This window comes from Periplaneta americana, chromosome 15, assembly GCF_040183065.1.
Source record: "Periplaneta americana isolate PAMFEO1 chromosome 15, P.americana_PAMFEO1_priV1, whole genome shotgun sequence".
Classification (NCBI taxonomy): Eukaryota; Metazoa; Arthropoda; class Insecta; order Blattodea; family Blattidae; genus Periplaneta; species Periplaneta americana.
Window position 1 is genome coordinate 95,294,859 of NC_091131.1, and position 17,963 is coordinate 95,312,821.

The 17,963-nt window shown below is 36.7% G+C and overlaps 1 protein-coding gene across 7 annotated transcripts in view; it reads right to left on the bottom strand.

The window, feature by feature from the left end:
- The window catches only part of LOC138715210 (zinc finger protein castor homolog 1-like), a 752,775-nt gene that overhangs the window by 636,544 nt on the left and 98,268 nt on the right, over nt 1-17,963 (bottom strand). The window contains exon 1 of one of the 7 annotated variants that reach the window (XM_069847867.1): nt 1,741-1,805. The exons of the other annotated variants lie outside the window; for them this stretch is intronic. The gene's annotated coding sequence lies outside the window, so the exon portion shown is untranslated. Of the gene's footprint in view, nt 1-1,740; nt 1,806-17,963 lie in introns of those variants that run through there. 7 annotated transcript variants of the gene reach the window in all.

Consider the following 17,963-nt stretch of genomic DNA (forward strand, 5'->3'; position numbering starts at 1 on the left):
TGTTTGTAAACAAAACGCACGGACCAAGGATGCCTATCCTGATACAGCTACTTTATCCGAACCTTACTAATTATGTTCATAGATTTTAGATCTTGTATGTATCACAGAGGGCACACGTCTTATAAAATAAACCAAAATTATTGTTAATAAAATAATTATCAAAATAACTGAAAAGTTCTTCATAGCACTACCTTTCTTTAACAAAGATCAGTGATCACATATATTTTGCACATTTACTCGTACAAATGATATTAATGTAAATATTTCGGTACCTTACCTTCTCCCTTTCCTATAAGCACGCAGTAGTCTACTTTCGACTTTTCCGCTTCCATAACAAAGTAATACGAATTGTTGCAAAAGTTATCAGTATAAACCTTCACAAACAGATATATACCTTATAAGGGTTCTTCCATTTTATTAATTTGGGTATCCAACCGCCCTTGTACAGATGTCTTGTTTTATCTCTGCCTCTGTGCAACGTCATTGTTTGTGGTGAGGGGGAAAAGATGTAGCAAAAGGTTGTACTGCTTTTAATACGCTGACGCCCACGACTAAGATACGCCACTTGAAATTTAACTATCATTGATCGGCAAAGATATAGACTAATGAAACATCTGTACAAGCGGACTCGTCTAGCTTGTACTTGTACGGCCGACTGGTATCTTACAGTGTATGACGTCATTATTTCCTTTTATACACATTTCATTTGAAAACTACCATCTATTACCTGATGAAAAACGATCATACTGCTTCAATAAATAATCAAATTCAGGAACTTCATCTTACACAAAGTGGTAACACATTTTCCCAGCTTGTAAGTCAAATTTAGACGTTTCACGTAGTATGTATGTATGTATGTATGTATGTATGTATGTATGTATGTATGTATGTATGTATGTATGTATGTATGTATGTATGTATGTATGTATGTATGTATGTATGTATGTATGTATGTATGTATGTATGTATGTATGTATGTATGTATCGGGCTTTATGAGTGCCAGTTTAATGGACTACGATGTAGAGCAGTATGCAAAAAGGTCCTGTTCGAATTTATGTTCAATACATTTTCACATTAATAATATAATATTGTTATTCTTTCATTGAATTTGGCATGTTTAAAACAAATTTCTATCAGATTATGAGTTTCGCAATGGAAATCAATAACGTAACATAAAAAGTAATGACATTCCATGGAATATCCCCAAAATGGTGTAAAAATTCCCGAAATATGAAACATATAAATGACAGTCCGGTGTTAAACTTCAGTTATATGTAGGCTTATGCCTACAACATGACAGCAGCAGCTGGTGCGCTATATGAAATCTTGAACGTTGAAAGAGAAGCATTATAATTAAACAGCAGGTAGCCAGAAAGAGATTTGTATAAACTACTCCGAGAGTTACAAGAAACGACAGAATTAAAAATTAAGATGTACGAAGCCGAAAGTAAAATAGAACATTAAAGAAAACAATAATGAGTAGCTCATATACAAAGAATAATTGAGACTTCCAAAACAAATTCTTAATTACAAACCAAGCGGAAAAAGAAACGGCACTTAATTGAGGTATATATTATTATACCATTACCCCTACTGTTGTTACAGAAATGCCGGCGGTTCATAGACACGGAATGTAACAGATCAGAAGTCAGGGGGTTGAGGGAATAGGACACAAACATTCAACAGATGGAGGGAACTAACATTCAGAACACATACAATTGCAGAGGTTTTACACGAACCTGAACACCGGAAATTCCCGGAAAGAAGCAGAGCTGCCCATTATACTACAGCGTTCCTTCATTACCTGAAACAAAAAAGAAACGACCATGTAGTAACCCAGTATAAGAACTCAATACTAAAATACTAAATTGCCACGCTGGTTCAGTAACATCTGAAGGTGATGTAAGTAAAAGAGTAAACATTTATATTACTCAGAAAGTGATACACTAACGAAATAGACAAAGAAAAACATGGAAAGCAGAGAGTATATGGAAGACAGAATAAAAATGAAATATGAACGAAGATACCTAATGTATGAGTGAAAAAAAATAAATGAAAGAACGGAAAGGAATGGAATAAATAATGAATGAACATATGAATATGTATGACATAATAATGAAAGAATGCATGGATATATAATGAAATAATGAAAAAAGAAAATTAATGAATGAATTAATTAAATAATCACATACTGCAAGAAAAGAGAACGAAAAAATAAACTGAAAGAGAATTAAAGAATGAACGAAAAGAGAATGAAAGAATGTCAGAAAATAGAATAGAAGAATGCATGAAAAGAGAATGAAATATTACACAAGAGAATTAAAGAATGTACGAAAAGAAAATGAAAGAATACACGGAAAGAGAATGAAAGAAGACACAAAGAGAGAATGAAATATTACACAGGAGAAAGAAAGAATGTACGACAAGAAAATGAAAAAATACACGGAAAGAGAATGAAAGAAGACACGAAGAGAGAATGAAATACACAAGAGAATGAAAGGATGTACGAAAATAAAATGAAAGTATACATGGAAAGAGAATGAAAGAACAAATTAAAAGATAATAAAATAATGAAGAGAGAGAGAAAATGAAAATTCATCAAAAGAGTATGAAAGAATGAATTAAAATAGAACGAAAGAATGTTGGAAAGAGAATGAAAGAACGAATTAAAAGAGAATGAAATAATGAAGAGACAGAGAAAATAAAAATTCACGAAGAGTATGAAAGAATGAATTAAAACAGAACGAAAGAATGTTCGAAAAGGGAATGAAAGAAAGAATTAAAAGAGAATGAAAGAATGGATTAAAGGAGAATGAAAGAATGAATTAAGAAGAGACGGAAAAATGAACTAAAAGAGAATGAAAATCAAAGGAGAATGACTAAATAAAAAATGTACGAAAGAATGGATGAACGAATGAATTAATGAATGAATGAGAATGGATGAATGGTAATGAATGAACAGACCGAGATGATACAAAAACTGGAATATAACACACAAGGAAGTGACGAAGAAAGGGAAGAAACAACGAATGAGTGACAAATGAAAACGTAATGAAAAAAATTAACAATGTAGAGACAAGAGTGACGAGAAAAGGAAGTTGAGAGCGGACAAAAATAATAAATGAAAAAAATGACAAAGATGCAATGACGAATTGAACATAACATACACGAGAGAGATTGGGGTGATAAATGAAGAGAAGAAAGAATGAAGATAGTCGAATGACAAACACGTAGCAATAAAATGAATATAATATACAAACAGAAAGAGAGGTGTGAGATAGGAAAGAGACAGAATGGCAGCGTAGAAAACAAATACAAAAATAAGAACGAATTAGAGAAACTAAACAAGATATTATTTTCTTATACAGATGTTTTATTATATCTCTGGCGTTAGTGACTGTCAAATTTCAAATGGCTTATCTTAGTGACCGACGTAGGGTATTAAAATTCATTACAACTTTTGCCCCTCACCGCAAACTGTGACGTTGCACAGAGGCAGAGATAAAATAAAAGAAATGTAAAAATATTAAAGCATGAGGGAGAAAGAACACAGAATTGTGAATGGAAGGAAAATAAAAAATGAAAAATATAACAAACAGCCAAATAACAAATAATACATGCTTTTAAGATAAGTTTAAACATAAGTCATATCACAACTCGCCATGGAGGTGAAACTACAAAGTATTGAAATACCACGGACACTTCTAAACCTTGTAGATCCCGAAAAGTAGTGAAAGTTTGCAAGTAGCACTCAAAATATTTTAACGGAAGCCACTATTACTACGTCACGACGTCAGGTGATCAGCGCGGCTTGCAAATGTTGTGTATCTCGTCACTCAATCAGAAATAACGCAGTAATAATAACAGCGATCGAGGAAGGCAAGCGGGCTGTACGACATAGCTGGAGCGTCGCCGGTGGCGATCAAATTATTCCGGCTGCTGACATTCTTTTCAGATGCTTATTTATTTTTGTCACCGTGGGCTCTTCAGCGACTTTACTCAAACACTTCAAAGACCAGTGTACAAAAGGTTGGCACTCGGCAGCAAGTCAAGGACACCTGATTGCACCTGTATTCTAGCAAACATCCAAGAGGACAACCAACCGTTCGAACTTTTTTAGAATTCTATGGTTGTGAGAATCTTTTCTTTCCGATTGCGTTTGTAGTGAAAATTTTGAATGACTGAATTAAGTGACTATTTTATATTTAACTAAATGCGAGGGTTTACTTAACTGCTAGTCTCACTTATCATTTTTACCTTTATTTTTAATAGTCGCATCCACACCTTTGGAGTAACGGCTAGCGCGTCTGGCCGCGAAACCAGGTGGCCCGGGTTCTATTCCCTGTCGGGGCAAGCTACTTGGTTGAGGTTTTTCCGGTGTATTCCTTCGAACCCAATATGAGCAAATGCTGGGTAACTTTCGGTGCCGGACCCCGGACTCATTTCACCGGCATTATCACCTTCACTTCATTCAGACGCTAAATAACCTGAGATGTTGATAAAGCGTCGTAAAATAACCTACTAAAAAACTTAATAGTCGCTTTAACTCCTACGTTATATAGCGACTGTCTATAAATTGTTGGGAATGCATGTTGCTGTTGTTCTGTGTCTATTATTTTCGTGGTAACTAGGACCCAATCCAGTATTCCCTTTACTTAACTGAAAATTAGTTACATTCAGTCAATGAAAACCAGACTGATCTGCACCGGGGAATGAACTCGCGATCTCCCGAGTACCTTTCCAGTACGGTACCACTGAACTTTCTTGCTCGGTCTGTTATGAAATTGTTCCAACATATATGATACTATTTCACAGAAACGAATATATCAATACTATTATGCAAATCTAGTCTTTCAGGTAAAGCTCCCTGTAAAGCAGATTTGAATAATTTCAAGGGAAAAATTGTTCCGGGGCCCTTTACCTGAAAGACTAGATTTGCATAATATATACGTCACTGTGTACGTTAACAGAAAACCACAATTCCAAGTCACACAGAGATTGTGTGCACTCGATGTGGGTCTCTGGCGTTTTGTCAGCCCACGCGAGTTGTGTGGATATAAAGGGAATGGTTGAGACGGTGTCGGGTGGAGTTCCCGGGTAGCTCAGTTGGTAGAGCGCTGGTACGTTCAACCAGAGGTCCCGGGATCGATACCCGGCCCCGGAACAATTTTTCCCTTGAAATTATTCAATCTGCTTTACAGGGAGCTTTACCTGAAAGACTAGATTTGCATAATATATACGTCACTGTGTACGTTAACAGAAAACCACAATTCCAAGTCACACAGAGATTGTGTGCACTCGATGTGGGTCTCTGGCGTTTTGTCAGCCCACGCGAGTTGTGTGGATATAAAGGGAAAGGTTGAGACGGTGTCGGGTGGAGTTCCCGGGTAGCTCAGTTGGTAGAGCGCTGGTACGTTCAACCAGAGATCCCGGGATCGATACCCGGCCCCGCAACAATTTTTCCCTTGAAATTAATCAATACTATTGTGTGTATATTTTATAATATATTGATGTAACGAAAAACAAGGATTTCTACCAATGACTTAAGCCATCGGTCGTCAGCACTTGCTGAAATGGGTAACGGATAAGCAGTGCATCAAAATATGCACCCTCGTGCAAAAGGGATAAGTAGAAAGCATACTCGCCAGCAGCCACGGATGCACACCAGTGCAATGTCTTCTCCGCGGGTAAGAGACGCTAGCCCGAGGGTGCACTGTGCTGATTACAGCTTACTTTAGCCTTCGACATGTTAAGTACGAGGAATAAGTAATTTAACCTAAATTTACAATATAACAAAAAGTTACGTTGATAGTCCTAGCTGTAGTATTAACAGTAACAGTGAATGAACAAATATTGATTTTATCTTTGAGAACCTCATGAACAGGGCTCGCAGATTGAGGAAATATCATCTTTTTTTCTGAGACATCACAGACAATGCAGGATGCAATATAAACTCGTTTCACTTCAACACAAACCAATACAGCCTACTTATATATCACATTTTTTGCACTTTTCCATCTTTTATTATATACTCATCACTTTTAGGAAATATTATACTTTTTGATGCTTTATAGCCCTTTTCTGTTTTTTAACAGACTTTTTTTTTACGATGTAGTGGTTTCGAGAACTAAATGCAGATTGCTTACGCAATTCGAGTGCGTCATTCAGGCATTTTCTTTATGGTTGCATCAACCTTGACTCTTGATCACGTGTGTTACGTGCTCCCCCCAATTCAACGCAATAGAACAAATACTGCATTCGCAGTACCCGCAGTCTGCATATTGTAGACTTATTTATTTATTTATTTATTTATTTATTTATTTATTTATTTATTTATTTAACCTGGTAGAGATAAGGTCATCAGGCCTTCTCTTACCCTCTACCAGGGGATTACAACTACAATATTAAGAATAAAATTACAATTATAATCACAAGTGAAGACGTAAAATTGCCGAAAGTAAAGCAACCGACGATCCTTCCAACCCCAGCCCCTACGAATGGCGATGGATCTTTACTGTAATGCTCAATAAGAGATATGTCTGGGAATTTCAGTTTCTACTAATAGACTATTTAAATGTGCATTGGAGTGATTTCGGGCATAATAATATTATTAGTCAACTTTTTTTTAATTTAATGTCTTATTTTCAGAAATTTAAGGTCATTTTTCTATGATTTTTAGATCATCAACTTCCGAGTCCTAACTCATGAATCATGATGGTGCCATAAAAGTGTGGCCCCCATCCAAAGGGGATCGAGAGAACTTGTTGCAATGTGAACTCATTAAGACCACTTATAAGGATGAAGTTGATAATGACGACGAAATGTATTTGTGGACCAGTTACCAAAGAAGCTGCCTGACATTTTCCCTTGCATGGTTTAAGGAAAAACACTGGAGAAAGGTTTTAGACCTACATGGAAATTTCTACAAAATAGGATTTAGACCCCATACCACTTAGTTTAGCAGCAGCAGCAGCAGCAGCAGTAGTAGTAGTAGATCAGCAGCGCTGTCAGCAGCCATGGAATCTCAAGTTCGTAAAGAATGTTGATGAGGTCGGAAGCGTAGCACCCACACGAAAGCCCAAAAAGAGAATAAGTTTGGGAGATCCAGGTGGCATTGGGAATACATCATTAAAAATTGAAATAAGCTGCATGAAGCGCGCAGAGAGAAAGCAGCCAGTAGGTTAAACGATTTTACCCGAGGGATCTCCTGCGGCAATACTGATCTCGCTCGAGATTAAGGTAGCACGTGAAGTGTGAATTCAGACTTCTTATAACACCAGTTTAACAGGAGAAGACACACTTACATGATATTCCGAGAGCAAGAAAGCGTTATTTTCTCTTGGAAAAGGATTAATGTCTTGATGAAATCACTTCCTTCTTTCCCTTCATCGCCGCGAAGCTAAACGATTCGTCGAACATTCTCTTAAATTACTTATTGACGTGTTAAAATTATGATAATAAGTTACATAAATTAAATGGCATTATTAAAAACTGCAGTTTAGTTATAAGGACACTTCAAACTGAAGATTATACAATTACAGAATAAGGAGGCTATGAAAATAAAAATACGACTAGGAAGAGGAAAGGTAGGGTGTTAATTGTGATCAAGAAGATAAGGATGAGATTGAGATGGTAATAATAACGATGACAATAATAATAATAATAATAATAATAATAATAATAATAATAATAATAATAATAATAATAATGATGAGACTGATGATTATGAGAATCATGAGGATTGTCAAAGTGTCGTGATGATGATGATAATGACGATGATGGTGATGATGATGATGATATGATCAGGACGACGAGATGACGGAGAAGAGGGTGAGAATATCAATGAGGATGAACAGGAATATGTGGTGGTGGTGGTGGTGGTGGTATGAACGGATGAGCAGAGTGAGGAAGAAAAAGAATGCTCTTTGGAACAGTAAATTTTTCTTAGGTATACTTCGTTTCATAATGTATGACAGGAGAAGTAAACATTGTCGGTAGAGGAGATAAGTATAATTATTGCTATTCGACCAATTGCTACTCAGAGGTCTCATTCCATGCTAGTCTTGAAGTTGGGCGGGGGAAGAACGCGTAAGATCCCCCAACTTCAAGTAAAGCGTGGAATGATATCTCTGCCGTTGGTTGAATAGCAATTATACTTCTCCTCTTCTCTGCCGGCAGTGTTTACTTCTCTAGCCAGACATTATGGAACGAAGTACAGATATACTGCAGCAAAGAATGGCTTGATCCACCGCATTCGTTTTTTCGTCCAAATGAAATGGATAAAAATAATATGACCTTCGAATATCGTGTCATTTTTGTAATGTTTCAGCAACAAGACATTCAAATTATATTTCGACTCACTATTAAGATACAGAGTGAACATGAAGTATGACGCGTACTTTAGGAGTCAGTTTCTTGGGTCATTTTGAGCAAAAAAAAAGTTACATAAACATGGATTCAAATAACATTAGTTTCTTTCTTTTTAATTTGTAAAACCCCATACGTCGTATTGTTAACCAGGCTTGTAACGTGTTTCCATCTTCATACAAACAGGGAGGACTGCACTAAGGGGAGTGCAGCAAGGTAGTGCACATGCGCTGCGCCAGCTAAGTGAGCACTGTCTACTCAAGCCGGAGGTTGTTCAATTTTTCGATAATATTTTATCCAAGCTTCAATGTTGCAAGCTTACACTTAGTTTAAGCAGCTGATCATTTATATTCGATAAGTTATCTTCTCTGGAGATCTACGTGTGCAGCTTGAGGTAGGTATGAACATGAACTAATTAACTAACAGCTTCTTTGTGAGCTTAATTCTACATTGTTGTAAAAGCGAAGTGACACATGTTTTCAATTATACTCGTAAATGTATTTAAATATTCGTGCAATTTATTCATGTGATTTTGTTGCAAGGCATCGTGGTATGGGCCTATAGGCCTATACTTACAACCATACAAGCAAGCATCGTAGCTCTCTCGGAGAAAATAGCTACTAATGAGCAAAAATTGTACATGAAAAAAAAAATGTAACGATGTATTCAACTATATCGGGGAAAAAAAAAACTAAATTATAATTTCGGGGGGGGGGGTTACTTTTAAGCAAATGTTAGATGGTATTTATAAAACTAGAAAACAGAAAGGAAATAAAATGAACAGACGGAAAATTCATAGGCTTCTACAGGCTTTATGGTTGTAAATATAGGAGAAAATACAGATATTTTAATTAAATGAATATTCTTCGGTTTATAACTGCTGTCCCCTTTCCCCGATTCTCAGAGCGTATTCTTCGATTTCGACAAATATCTTTGTCAAATCCTCGGTGTTGCATGGATTCCAGAATGTTTTCATGCCGATTCTTTCTTGGGCCCCTCTTTCTCCTTTGTCTCGTGGTAACCACATTACTGTTTGTTTTGGTAGTCTGCCATTTCTCATACGTTTCATATGACCACACTATTCTAGTTGTTTTCACTCTATTTCTTGTAATAGGTCTACACCTCTTCTTTCCAAAAGTCCCAGCATCTTCATAAAAATGTAATTTATAATATTTATTTCCGAAAATTTCTCATTATTTTATTAACATAACATTTAAATTGCACTTGAAAACAAGTTCTTCTTAGGCCTGACCCACAATAAACGGGGAAACGACAAGAACGAGAAAGGAAAAATAGTTAAAATACACACATTTAAATATGGGTACTTACAATTAACGAGAAGCTTGCCGGAAACTGGGAACGGAAACGTAAAAGTTGGCGGAGTTTTAACATTGCTGTTCTCGTTTCCGATCACTTCCCACTAGATTATTTTTGCTGCAATCATAAAACTATTTGATCGTCGTACATTTTGTAGCAAGGAGGCCGCGATGTAATTTCTTCTTCATGCATCGTTTCTACCACAGTAGAATTACTTTCAATGTGATTGTTATAGGCATCCAACAAGGAAAACTCAGTGCGCAGAAACCAGCGGACGTGACTGTCTCGCGCAGATGATGTATGCTCCCGTTATCAACATGCTGTCACGTCTACTGTAGAGGGGGGGGGGGGGTAAGAGGGTATAGCAAGCGCGCCGCGAGGAGTTCGAGCTGAGTTTTGCTTGTAGGATACCTATACGTGTATATGTGACCAGATTACAACGTGAATTGAATTATTTTAATATTCTGTGTCATAAATTTTGAAGTTGGTTAATCTTTGTTTATGCTGGCTCTCTTGTACCATGAGAGAACGCCATTGATCAATTATACACAAACAACATCAGAATGCGTAATCTCGACTTCACATATCGTTATTGACACGTATATCGATATTCATAGTCGTTTCCGTTCTCGGTTTATTATGAATAAAAAATCGTCACGTTCACGTCCTCGCGTCCCATTCTCGTTCCCGGTTTATTGTGAACCAATCTTTACAGACGCGAATAGCTAAACCATTCATTTCGTAAACTAGCAATTAGAAAATACTGAAATCTCTTTAACAGAAATTACTTGTGGGAATCAGATCAATAGACGACCAAAAACAAGACGTAAAACAAGGACAAGTTTGCTGAAGAGATCGGGACGGTCAGATATAGCTCAAGTCTTGATTGTAGATGGTGATGGGTTTGTACATGAAAAGACAATGCAATCGGCTGACATAGAAGCCAAAGTTAAATCAACCTCCCGTAATTTTCCATAAAAGTAAGTAAAACGGAAACCAGTTGGTCGAGCTGCTCCCATGCTGACGGCTTGGATTCATACAAGCGAATAATTGCAACAAATATTTTATTACCAGCAACTACACATGTCTGCTGCAACAAATCAATCTCCGGGAATTTAATGTTTTTTCTGCAAGTGTGTAACACGGCCATATTAAATGAAGCTGTCGCCAAATATGCTAACAGTGTACAATTACACGGGAATGTGATGCTCTTATATTTACAAGGAATACTATAAATCTATCAGAGGAGGATCCGGGTTCGACTTCAGGTAGGGATTGAAGATTTATGTTCTTGTGGCAATAAGTGGGTGTGTTTTCTTTCCCTTGTGCTTTTCTAGCGGCCTTGTGCCATGCGGGCCACATGACTAGGGAGCCCCGCCAACAGTAAGTGTTTTATGTATATTTTTATAATCCCAATATGAAAAAGGAGAGAGTGTGGCTAAATATCGAAACCTTGAAAGTCAACAACAAAAACAACCATAAATCCTGTAGATTTTTCCTAGTCAGGATATGTGTTAACGATCTTATTACGTTAGTGACATGAACTATGAAATTAAATTTCTGGTTACATTCTTCTTTTGCAGATTTCCTATTTTAAATAGGATATCACCGATGTCGAGTAACCTATTTGAAGTGGAACTTCTTTAGGCAGGATTAGGGACGCTGCGAAACTATCGACATAAGTAGGTATCGATAGTTTACTTGCGATACATTATAATATTGAATTCGATATTTTACTGATATCGATAGAAAAATAGCAGTATCGAAACAAAAGTATTGAAAGCGGCAAGACAAATCGGATTTACAGTTAACTGTAGGCCTACTAAGTTATTGTGTTGTGCTGGTTGTGTTGTGATTAAACAGCTAAAAAATGTCATGAACATAGTAATTGGGCTTTGGCTGTTATGTTAATTAAATAAGTAAAAAACATAATACATTTAAAAATAAATAAATATTACCCAACCATTCTGTTTGTGATCCCGCGCCGTGGTGTCATGGTCTAAGGCAGTAGTCGTCAGCACTCACTGAAATGTGCAAAGGGTAAGCGGCTATTATTTTAGCTGTCATAAACAATTGTTTCATTTTTTAATTCTGAAGAGTATCGAGTATAAAAGTGTCAAATTTAACCCTAATATCGTCTCTCATTGCACGAACATTTAAACAACATTGCTACATATTTATAGCTCAAGAAGATTCACTTCTGGCGCCCGTAGAAGTTACACACTCATTTCTTATTTAAATTACTCATTATTACCAATTTAAGAAGTCTCCACAGAATGCAATATGTGCATATTATAGGTATTGCAAGTAGACATGTGAAGCGAGAGAGTGCAGGATTTTGAAACTCCCTATTCGGTCTATATAATCCATAATGTTGTCTACGTTGCAAGCACATTGAGAGAAGAACCTGCTATAGAACCCTTTTCGTGTCGGTATTGATTTGCGCAGGCTAAAAGTTCGCGCATGGTTTTGCAAGATACTCGTCAGTACACTAAAAATCGACATACTGCATCACTCCATCCGTGTCACTAAAATAAGAAAAAACGCTCTTCAGCAAGTGGGGCGGCGCTCAGGCAGTTCACATCTACCGCCAAATAAACACTGATCACGCGGCAACCAAGATTCATTCTTGCAATATTCCGCTAGACTTATACAACTAATTGAAGGTAGTTTTATTATCAGGACATTTTAAGAACTTTCTTTCCTACATCACGTACTTTTTCACAGCCTCACTCCCTGCAGTTTTATCTACTCTTCTCCCTGACACATCAGCAACTCTTCATTTGATACCTTACATTTTGTTATTTATTTGTCGTCATTGTTGTCTTTGTATATCATTTCCCGCAGTGGTTCCCAAACTTTTTTGACTGACGACGCACTTTACCGAACGCTCACGATTTCGCGACACACTTATTTGTTTTTATTTAAAATAATGCTATAATAATAACAACCAGTGCTTTTCTTCTGCAGAAAAAGGTGGTGGAACTCTGTGTAGAATATTTTATAGATGACGGGGAGATTATTACTGTTCACTGCACGGGAATTTTGTCGTTTTTAACCTTCTTTTCGTTCAACTAAGACTTTCGAGGTCTAAGCGGAATTCATAGTGAAATGATATTAAAAACATAGTTATTCACACATATTTCGGTTCCATGATGAAAAAAATAAGAAAAAGATGCCGGAATGCCGTTCCAGAGCGTTCCGTCAGAAAAGAGTATTAATAACAATTTCTATGTAGTGTCGGACATCCAGTGTTGAAAATAGGTCGATGTTAACAAGCAATCAAAAATTCTATAACCTATAAAAAAAACCATCAAGCAGCAACTTGAGTGGCATTAGAAAAAAAGACAAAGGTATGTGTCAAAAATCTCAACCTGCCTATTCTCGATGTCCGATGAACGATTTTTATTATCGTTTTTGGAAACTCACCTATTTAAATTAATGTGAAGTCTGCGCTTGGTGGGTTGCATAAAGTTTCCCCATACGTGGCCTTATGATTGGAAGGGCAATAAATAAAACCTGTTTCACGTAAAGATTAATTTACGTAAAGATTAATTTTTGATCCTACAGAACTTATATGTTATTTTTCTCCTTTAATAATCATTAATAATCAATCATCAGAACAAAGTTATGCACTTCCAAATATGTTGAACTGTGTTGTACAACTCCTTCTAATGTTCATATAAACTGTGTTCTACACTTCCTTGCGATGTGTATATAGTTTTTCGTTCATTAACATTAAGGTCTAAGTGTCTACATTCACCAATCAACTTGTCAGCTAGTTTTATTAGATCTCCTTTACCATCAGCTATTAATGCTATGTCATCGTCATCAGCATAAAAAACTATGTTAAAGTTGACATCTCCTCTGATGCCAATATCGACACCAGCCCTGGGCACAACGAGGAAGTGAAACGGAACTCAGAAACCCTCGCCCATGTCCTTTTCGTTTACATTGCCTTATAACAAACGCACTGTGCATCAGTGATGGATTTCAGGCAATCAGCGAAAGTCGAAAGTTCGTGAAAGCTATAATGCCTGATTTATACAATCCGTCACTGAGTAATGTTTGCCTCCTTGTCTACTCGTCTCAGCCGGGGAAAGTGGAGTGGGGAATTAAAGAAAAATCTGCAATGACTCGATTATGTTATTAGTGCCGAGATCTGATCGAGATAAACTTTCCGCAGAGCTTTTTCCAGTACGATATTAAATATAGATAAGATCGGAGATAATTTCTTTGCCTAACTCCAGTATCAATATTGAAGGTATAGCTGAATTTTAATATGTTGCATTTTTTATGCACAGCCTGTACAAGAGTATTAATTTATCTGGGATATCATATATATTTATCGACACATTTTAAATCACTGGAGTAACGAAACGAGTCTGGTCGGAGCAGAATTAATCTGAGAGCGGATGGTCGGGTTCCCAACATGTTAAAACTTGAGAGCTATACAATTTTTCCGCACGATTCCTCCATCAAAATACCACACCCGGATTTCCGGTGTTCAATACTGCTGCAACTTCATGACGTAGTATTGTAAGAACACATGACTAATATTACTTCTAAAAGGTTCCCATGTCGCGAGAGAGAAAGAGAGAGACATGAAAGTAGGTTAAGTTGTGTTGAGCATACATATGAATCTGAAAGAAAGAAAAACGAACTACAATAGTAATATTGCGAAGAAAAGAAAGATTATTATACAAAGGCGTGAAAAAAAAATGCTTGTAATACTGGGAAAAATATGACGGACTTGAAGTAGGTTTAAACCGGTAGCAACTGAAATAAAACTAGACTTCATGTTCTGGAGTTCAATTTTTTAAACCTTGTGTTCATCCACGATGTAACAGTACTGACTATCATACATACCGCTAAGTAGATACGTATTCAATAATAATGTTAGTTTAGCGAAAGTATTGTGTTAAATATGGCAATTCGTTACCATCCATATTACTGTTATCAACACAGAACTATTACCGTATACGGTGAGTTTTTTTTTTCGACGCTGAAACAGAGTCCTCGAATATTTACTGTGAAGTTACTTTATTATTATTATTATTATTATTATTATTATTATTATTATTATTATTATTATTATTATTATCATCATCATCATCATCATCATCATTACTACTACTGCTATTATTACTATTGCTTTGCTTCAAGAATAGCTATAGTCTGTGCATTTCGAACTGGCTGCTCAAGGTCAAGCAATGGACTGCATTTGCCACGTGTGCTTACCCCAAACCTGGACCATTCTCCTCAACTGAAGTCAGCTGGGACAGCCGGAACTACCAGTGCTTTAGTTCACAGTTTTCAATTCAGTGACTTGTGCGTGGTCCGTACTTTGTACGTTTATACGTGACCTTGATCCGCCAGCTCGAAATGCACAGATTATAGTCCAACTATAGATCATATCGGCAACACACATACTAGTCATAAGTGGGATTCGAATATGGCCTCCACGTGACGGCAAGCAAGCTCCTTAACTGCTCAGTACACTACGGTCAGCAAACGAAACTCCCCAGAAAGCTGACAGAAAATGTCCAAAAAAGGTTCTTACATAATCTAAATTTACTTATGGATTTTAAGAAACCCTCACATAAGCCCGCCATCGGTCCCTATCCTGTGCAAGATAAATCCAGTCTCTGTCATGATATCCCACCTATCTATATTTCTTAACGAAATTACTTTCACACCGGTTGTTGGTGTTCAGTCAACAGTCCGAAGACAGGTTTGAACCTCGCAAGTGACACCAATAAGGCATCACTCGAGGCAACTAAGTCAGGAGATAATGGTGTAGGTTGGCCAGTTCCTTTTCCTTCTCCATTGCATACAACGCTGACTAGTAACATATAGCACTAATTAGACTTCTGATCATATCGAGTAATACATTAATTTAATGAGAGACTTCTTACATCTAAATGTTTCAATCTACGTTTTGATTTTTCCAATTAACAAGAACAAGTACAGAACAATAAATTTTAATGTACGTACATTCCTTTTCGAAAATAATTATTAACAATCTAAAGCAAATTTAAGAAGGAAAAAAAATGTCTGAGACGGAATGTTGCTTCTTATTGCAAAAATTGTGTCCTTCCATGGGCCATAAAATATGAAGGCATAGCCACATCGAGACTGGAATTTCGTCTCATTAGATGGGAGCTTTGGATACTGCGAAAGGTGGTAGGAATGTTCAATAAAACGGCAAATCGATATTAATTTATATCTGAAACGATTTTTTAACCCTTACCAGTTTTTACACTTGGTATTATGTTGTCAATAACCCAGAGGATAGGAAGGCATTAAAATATTCTCCATTAAACACCATGAAAGTGCAATTTCCTCAAGAGCAGGGATGGCCAGTTTCTTTTCTTTTCATATAATCCAATCAAGAAAAATGCGAGTGCAAACTTAAATTTTTCAATGATACGATGCTGCTTCCAATCAGAGATATATGTAACTATTCATACTTCCACAGTGCCCAGAGACTTGCACTTGAACTGCGCGTGACGTCGTCACATTGAAACCAATATAAAACCAGCTGATTATTACATAGCTTGGTCGTAACATGACACCACATGCTAGTAGCCTCTGTCTCAAGATTCTCTGATGTCATCTATCCCGGTCCAGGTCGATGGCATTTAAGTGTGTTTAAATGCGACATGCTCATGTCAGTAGATTTACTGGCATGTAAAAGAACTCTAGCGGGACAAAATTCCGGCACACCGGCGACGCTGATATAACCTCTACAGTTGCGAGCGTCGTTAAATAAACCATAATTTAAAAAATTATAATGTATTTATAATTATTCCAGATTTTGGAGGGAGCACGTGCCCTTTTGCCACCCCCTCTGAATCCACGTCTGACTCTCTGGCAAAACACGTCTATAAGTTTCAACGTTCACCATAAATGTTATGGAACGTACCTCGGATTGAATCGCAGTCCCTTCAGTGAGAAAGTCATGGGTTTTGTCTGTGGTTTATTCAAAATGAAAGAATGATAAGTGAATTTTTTTGAAAGAGTTGATTATTCTCTTCTGTCGTTAGCAATCCACTTTTCAGCGATTGTGACCCCAACTACGAAACACTGAGCCGTTGGAAAAGAAAGTACAGTATATGCGTTATAGTATGCATAGAGACGTGGAAGAAGCACACAAATCGAATGGTCTAGAAAATATTATGAAACAGATGGAGATATTAAATGACGTGGAAGATGCCATCTGGTAGACTTTACAAAAGACAAGGATTGAAAGCTGGACAGTATCCACCAGAAAATAATGCAATAAGCTAATAAAAGAATAATAATTATTTATTATTTATTTGTCTAATGGCTAGTACATGATATTTACTATGAATGACAGAGCGAAAAACAAGAAAGTGGTGAACAAAACTACGGATTAAGTAATTAAAAACATTCGGACTCTGGCTTCCCAGTAGCGGTCGACTTCCTTGGAGGATTTCAGAGCAGGGCATTTTGCAAGATGTTGTCTATCCATGTCTTCCTGTTGATGGCACAAAATGCATGATGCTGATGGAAGGATGCCAAGACGATTGAGGTGTTTACCCAGGATATCATGTTCAGTGGAATAATAATTATAAAATTCTGTGTCTTACATCGTGTATTGAAACTGAATTTCTCTGAGGTTTCGGAGCTGTTTCCGAGACAGGAAGAATTTATTATTACCATGGGTCCGTCATCTCGTAACTCTAACAAAGGCAGGAAAATATAGAAATATTCACTAATTTAATCAAGACTCTAAAGAAAATCGAGAGACAGCTACAGGAACTTGTATTACTTAACAAAGGAAAATTAAATCTCAAAAGTCGGTTTAAAACCTAACCATTATGATGTCGGAAACTTCTTTCTTAAGTCCGAAGATCATCATAAATTAAAAAATTTACGCCACAAACACTTCTCTTGATGGCTTGCGGACCATGCTGCGAGAAACGGCAGGTTGATGGTTATTGTTTGGTGGATACTAAGAGACATGATGGAATGTACTAGATTCCAGACCTCCCAGTACAGTTGTAATAGTTACAGCACCCAGTAACAAATATACTCTCTTCATCATTGCAACAAACATAATATCTCGCAATATATTCTTAACTACACATCAAATTCAACAATGAAACGTTTAACAAGGTACACAAAACACAACGGAGGAAGACAAGTTATAATAAAATATATAATAAAACCAGAAATTTCATTTGCGACACAAAATATAAATACTAGACACAAAAGTACCAAACAGTGGGTCATAATACATCTGTTTACG